General features: G+C 41.8%; 1 pseudogene; it reads left to right on the top strand.

Annotated features, from left to right (window-relative positions):
• The first annotated feature begins 3,105 nt into the window (after positions 1–3,105).
• LOC109209879 lies at positions 3,106–5,386 on the top strand (annotated as a pseudogene).
• Positions 5,387–6,347: the final 961 nt, after the last annotated feature.

The raw sequence follows: 6,347 nt of genomic DNA, 5'->3' as shown, positions 1-6,347 counted from the left end.
TTGAGTACGCCATGCGAGGTAGTCTTCAACAGAGGCAAGCTTGATAGTCACCAGATTTGTGACGTTTGGTGCAGCAAGAGCGGCGTCGGAATTGAAATGTGAGAGAGATGTTAGGTCCAAAGATCCAGTAAATGGTAATTGAAAGGGCAAACCAACACTACTAACTAATGAACCAGGTAAAGTGTTTAGAGAGGAAGATTGACCAGGGAGAGAGGTTTGCACCGAGGAAATTGAATAAGAGATAGGAGGAAGGGAGAATGGTGGAAGTGTTTGAGAGAGAGGAGGAATTATGGAAGCTCCCGTGGCTGAAGGTGCAGATAAATTAGAAGGAATAATAGGATCTGTCGGAGAAGAAATAGGCGAAGATGTTTCCCTGGTGGATGTCACCATATTTGATTGAGAAGAACGTTTGTGAAATAGGTTTGTCTAATAATAGCTCTGATACCATGTAAGAAATAATATTCTGCCCAAGATGCTATAAACGTGAGAGCTTTGTCTATTATATATAGAGAGTACAATGTATCAAGTCAACAAGGACTCTACCTAGAGTACAAGGTTATGTAAACAAGGACTCTTTAGAATACAAAGTGTAAGACTAAATGAATTCTACCTTTTCTATATGTACTAATAAACGAAATCTCTTTCCGCGATCAAAGTATAATTTTTTTCCACTTCCATCATTCTTAACCTCATCTTGCTGTTGAGAGCTTCACATCTACTTTAAGGTCAGCTGGATTAGTAGTATTCTGTATGCTAATTTGATTTCTATTATAGGTTTATCAACTCGTTTTCCTTCTGGTTCAATATAGGTGCTTGGAATTGTTATTGAGTCTCTTGCTGGGGCGATCTTTCTTAGTTTTGGCTTCAACAAAGATATTGTATTTCAGAGCGTTCTAACACTTCTGGAACTGTCGATTGCACCTGATACAGTAAAGTTTCACCTAGTAAGAGAGTTAAGTGAAATGCGCCGATCAGAAAGGTTATATAAGAATAAGAGTGTTGTCTCTCGGCGTGGCATATATTACAGTGGAGGTTGAAGCAGATGGTATTATTAACAAGAGCACGTGCTTGGAAGAAGACAAAAGGATGGCCAAGAAGGTGGCTAGCAAAAATGTACTAAAATCTCTGAAGGAATGTGCATCTGATGCTTAGCAGTAATTGCTAAATTTCTGCAACTTCAGGTTACAAAATTTCCCTTATTGCTGAAATGCTTTAAGGGTCATTGAGGTGGTTTGGTTTCTGCCCTGATTAGGACTTGGAACACTAACAGCTTGTTTGGGATTGTGTGTTCCCATCTTTTTCTATTGTTATTTCAAGTACGATGTTTTTTTTGATTGTTATTTAAATTTTTTTGATTGTAATGTATTGTTGGACAAAACAATGAAGATGGTCATTTGATGTTGTGGGATTCTTATGTTATTTCCTTGTCTCATATTGCCCTTATTATTTGATGATTTGTTTCATCCTTTACCCTATTTTTTTTACTCTACCCTTTTGTGCCGCCCCGCCAAGTTCTCTACTGATTTTCCTGCCTAATGTGCCACAATTTGATTCAAACTTACCTGCCAAAGTCCACGGAGTCTTTCCACACAACATGCCAATGTTTGGGAGGGTGAAAGACAAGCATGAAGGTCAATTAATGCAAGCAAGTACTTGTTCCCAACAATTGGGCGTAGTCCCTGCTGTAGGAAAACCCTGAAAGTCTAGGCAAACATGCCTGTTTTAGGCAATAGAAGGATTGGCGCCCCAACAGCCCTTTCCTCTCTTCTAGTTAGGCACCTTTAGGGTGTATTTCTTTGTAATTCAGACCAAGTGGTGGCTGGTTCAAATATATATATACATGTATACGCCTTGAGAGAAGGCATCTCATAACTTTGTAATTTTTCTCTTATTAAGTAAATCTGAAAATTGGCCTTGGCCTCCCAAAAATTCGTCTGCCTTTACTTATTGTATTTATAGCCTTAGTATGTGTGTGTGTGTTTGACTTACCTTAAGCATGGCTTTGGGCTTGGTTTCTTGGTTAGGACTGAAGCTTTGGGTATCATATAGGCTATCAAGCTGTACGTACATTGCTTACTTGAGTTAAGCCCGTGACAAGTGGTATCAGAGCAAGGTGATGAGCATGGCAAATGATGGAGATGATGTTGTTCTAGGCAACATTCGTAGGTGAGACGATTCACCAACAAAGAAGCAAAAGCAGAAAAAGATAGGGACGAGCAAGGTGCGAGTTCCTGCCATGGGCGTAACGAGTGAGGGGCTGACTGATGAGCCACCACCACAACAGGTTAGCTATGGCGAGGAAGGTCATGGTTCAACTTCAGGCCGTTTAGATGTGCGAGTGGATCTCACCGAGGCTGGTTTAGCTGCTTTAAACTGGCGCATTGAAGTTGTTAAAGGCAACTTCTTCTCGCTTGAGTCTACTATTCTAAAAGAGTTGGGAGACGTCAAAGAGGCTTTAGATAACTTGACTGATGAGCACAAGGACGGGCTGACCGAGGTTGTTTCTGCGTTGTACGGGGAAGTTGAGTCCCTTAAATAACAATTGGAGGCAGCGGAACTTGCTGGTGGCACGGGTCCGGTAACGGTGCATGAGACCAAAGTTGAGCTTACTAAACCCAAAGAGTTCAAGGGTGAAAGGAACACTCAAGATGTTGAGAACTTCATTTGGAAGATGGAGGACTACTTTGAGCACTTCAACATTGTTGATGAGGCTGCCAAGATCCGGGTAGCGATTATGTACTTGGCTGACACCGCCATGCTGTGGTGGAGGAGGAAGAAACCAGAGATGGAGAAGGGTAGTTGCTCCATCAAGGACAGGGAGCAGTTTAAGTCCGAACTAAAGCGCCAGTTTTATCCTCAAAATGTTGTCAATGAGGCTCCTCAGAAGTTGAAAGAGCTCAAGCAAACAACTTCTATTCGTGAGTACGTGAAGGAGTTCACCAAACTCAATCTCCAAATTCCCAACTTGATAAATGATTACTTGCTATTTTATTTCATGGACGGTCTCCAAAATCGGGCCAAACAAGAGTTGCAGCAGAGTCAAGTCAAAAACATCGATGAGGCCATTGTTGTGTGTGTGTGGGGGTGGGTGGGTGGGGTCCTTGAATGATTTTAGGATAGAAGCCACGAAGGCAAAAGACACCAAGATCAAGCCCACTAGAGATAGTTGAGACCGTGGATATCGTGACAAATGAAAGCAAGCTTCTGTCATAGGTCATGATTTCAAAGGAGAAGGCAACCGAGCTTCTCATTGGCGCGACAGGCACACTGAAAGAAAGAAGGCAGTTGGTCCTCGCAATGGTTCTTATCTTTGCAAGGATCCTAGTCATGGTTACAAAGATTATCCCTCTTTGGGCAACTTGGTGCCTTAATTGCATCTGAAAGGAGACAAGCACAAGGTGGTGCACAAGCCGGAGAAGCTGCTCAAGAGAGGCAGGATGTGGCTCATCTTGGCCACATGATGCTTGGTGCTTTGCTGAACAAAGAACCTACTTTGAAGCAGGATGCTCGAGAGAAGCCTGACCTTGCTCAAATAGGTCACATGTCACTTGGTGCTGTGATAAGCAAGGAGCCCATATTGAGGGAGAAAGTATCACTGTTCATTGATGCAAAACTAAACGGATAGCATGTTCATATCATGGCGGGCACCGGTGCGACACAAAACTTTGTGGCTGAAGCCAAGGCTAAGTCACTTGGTCTTGTGTTTGGTCCTAGTAGTTCTTTGTTAAAGATAGTCAATGCAGACCTCACCAATGTAAATGGGGTTACCCATGATGTGCAACTCAACTTAGGAGCTTGGCAGGGAAATGTAAATTTCTTTGTCGCGCGCATGGATGTGTTGATCTTGTGTTGGGTTTGGAATATTGGGATGAAGTCATGGCCTTCATTTCCCCTAGTCTCAAACAGATTTATATTTGGGATCTGAGGGGTCCTTGTGTTTCACCAACAGTTTGTGTGCCGCAAGCTGTTGACCAACTGTCCGCAATGCAAATCGTGAAGGGCTTCAAGAAAGGAGAAGCCAAATTTCTAGCAATTGTGACAGAACTTGAGGAGGACAAGGCCATCCATGAGGGGGAAGCCTCGCCCCCATGTGTTCAACAGGTCCTTCATGAGAACAAGGATGTGATGCCCGAAGACCTTCCCAAACGTTTTCCACCACGTAGGGAAGTAGACAATCAGATTTAGCTGATTCCGAGAGCAAAGCCACTTGCCATGGGTCCGTATCGCATGGAACCTTCAGAGTTGGAGGAATTGAGGAAGCAACTCAAGAGTTGCTTGAAGCGGGACATGTTCGACCTTCAAAGGCACCATTTGGAGCACCAATCATGTTCCAAAAGAAGCAAGATGGAACATTGCGGTTGCGCATAGACTATCGTGCTCTCAACAAAGTCACAGTAAAGAACAAATATCCAATCCCTTTGATAGCAGATTTATTTGATCGTCTTGGCCAGGCTAAGGTGTTTAGCAAGATGGATTTGAGGAAAAGATATTACCAGGTTCACATAGCCGAATGTGATGAACAAAAGAGGACTTGTGTGACTCGTTATGGGGCTTTTGAGTGGTTGGTGATGCCGTTTCTCTTAACCAACACCCCAGCTACATTTGCACTTTGATGAACAAACTATTCCATCCCTTTTTTGATCAGTTTGTGGTCATCTATCTTGATGACATTGTGATTTATAGCAGCTGTATGGAGGAGCATCTTGATCACCTTCGCAACGTTTTCCAAGTGCTAAGGGAAAACGATTTGTTTGTGAAAAAGGAGAAGTGCTCATTTGCTCAACCACAAGTGCAATTATTGTGGCACACAATCAGTCAAGGATAGATTTGGATAGACAAACAAGGTCGCAATGATTAGATATTGGAGCCCCCAACGAAGGTAACCGAGTTGCGGTCTTTTTTTGGCCTCGCTAATTATTACCGGTGATTCATTCTTGGTTATTTAACAATTGCAGCTCCACTCACAGATTTGCTGAAGAAAGAATACTCTTAGGAGTGGATTGATTTGTGTCAAGGGGAATTTGAGGGTCTCAAATCAGCAATTACGGAGGAGCCTATTTTGGCTCTACCCGACTTTTCCAAAGTCTTTGAGGTCCACACAGGTACTTCTGATTTTGCTATTGCTGGCATCCTAATGCAAGAGGGGCATCCAATAGCCTTTGGGAGCAAAAAATTAAATGATGCGAAGCATCGTTATCCTGTCCAAGAGAAGGAGATGACGGCATGGGTTCATTGTCTACGAACCTGCCATCATTATTTGTTAGGGGCTCATTTTGTTGTCAAAACGGATAACTTGGCGACAAGTTATTTCCAGTCCCAAATGAAGTTGTTGTAATACCCCCTTTTTCACCTCACTAACCCCTTTTAAAAAAATATAAAGTGATTTTAAAACTCAAAAGGGTTTTCAATTGAAAGTGAAAATATTTTGTTTCAAAAGATTTTTCAGAGTCGCCACTTGACATTTGGATTCGGTGTGCCAAGTCATCGTTTAAAATAAATTTTCTTTCAAAATACATTTGACTCCAAAATTGATTTGCACCGAAGATTCCGAGTAAGGGGGTTCATTTGACTCGGGAAGGTGATAGGCATTCCCCGAGTCCCGTAACTAGTACGGTTGCACACTTGATAAATTAGCTTTAAAGAATACTCGAACTGAGGCAAAAACACACAAAGATAAATAAACACACAAGAGGCTTGAGGTTGTTCCCACCTAAATAAAATAAAAATAAAATAAGAAGAAAGTACTAGAAGTCTATACCATGCTCACTCCATAATGTCCGTCACAGCCTCCAATTACATTCACTACGGGGCATACTCTGGATAAAAATATATACAAATCTATGGGGTATTCCCCTGAATAAAATAATAACTAAGGGAACGACCTTTCGCCTCTGACGCAAAAAGACAAAGAAAACGTCTTAAAAGTTGTTTACCCGAGTGTGGTCGGCCTAACATGCTACTAGTGGATAATATGAAGAATTAAAATAAATAAAAGAAATTAAATAACAGAAGAATTCAATTCATGCTCATTTTCTTAACAATTAATTCCCAAAAACCCCACGCCCAATGATTAATTAAACTAAAGCTTTCTTTTTATCCGTCATACTTGTATTGGGTAAAACTGAGTTTATGCATATCGAAGTGATTGAAAGATGACATGTCATGACATGTAGGCAGGTCAAAGAATGATGATTAGCAAAGAGGCACGAGTTGCAACAGATACGAGCGGAAGCACAAGAAGAGGCACGAGCAAATATTCAAAAGACTCGATGCTCGTACCTATTTAAGTCTAAAAGCTGAGAAGAATGAACCTGACAGCACAGGAGAGCCCAAATACAGTATTTAAT

The sequence above is a fragment of the Nicotiana attenuata genome, unplaced genomic scaffold, assembly GCF_001879085.1.
Source record: "Nicotiana attenuata strain UT unplaced genomic scaffold, NIATTr2, whole genome shotgun sequence".
Classification (NCBI taxonomy): domain Eukaryota; kingdom Viridiplantae; phylum Streptophyta; class Magnoliopsida; order Solanales; family Solanaceae; genus Nicotiana; species Nicotiana attenuata.
This window is presented reverse-complemented; position numbering and strand designations above follow the sequence as displayed.